The sequence below is a fragment of the Penaeus monodon genome, chromosome 29 (genome assembly GCF_015228065.2).
Source record: "Penaeus monodon isolate SGIC_2016 chromosome 29, NSTDA_Pmon_1, whole genome shotgun sequence".
Taxonomy (NCBI): Eukaryota; Metazoa; Arthropoda; class Malacostraca; order Decapoda; family Penaeidae; genus Penaeus; species Penaeus monodon.
The window spans coordinates 35,785,800-35,786,368 of NC_051414.1; positions in this window are offsets into that span (position 1 = coordinate 35,785,800).

Consider the following 569-nt stretch of genomic DNA (forward strand, 5'->3'; position numbering starts at 1 on the left):
TATCCTGTCATCTCAGATTAACATCACAGAAAAATTTGCATCGCACTGCACAAACAACTGGATATTAAATGTAAAGCAACAGGATTAAACAACATTCTTCATTTTATTTTCCATTGGCTGTGAGCAAGAAGAGATGATTGTCCTTTCCACGTTTGGAACACCCCCCATAGAGCTGACCATGGGAAAGGCAATGCTGCATGAAGTGATGTCCAGCAATACTCACTGATTGCCCATGACTCTTGTTAAAGGACATTGCAATTAACTCTTGAATTCAAATAGCGTGTCTGGAATCAATGAAATTATTTTAATACACACCTTTTTCTCCCTTTCCTTGTTCTGTGAGTATTATAGCTTCCAAAAGAGGGGATACTATTTGTTTCATTCAAATGAGTTGAGTTCAAATCACAAATGCTGCGGAATTTTAAAACTTCACGTAACGCAAACCTTGATTCCTTGGCATTTTGAAGAAATAAAATTTGCTCACTTCAAAAAGTTTGGGAGACATTTTAAACGAAAAAATCTTTTTTTGTTACTGTAAATTCGATATAAATCTTGAACTTTTAAAAGCA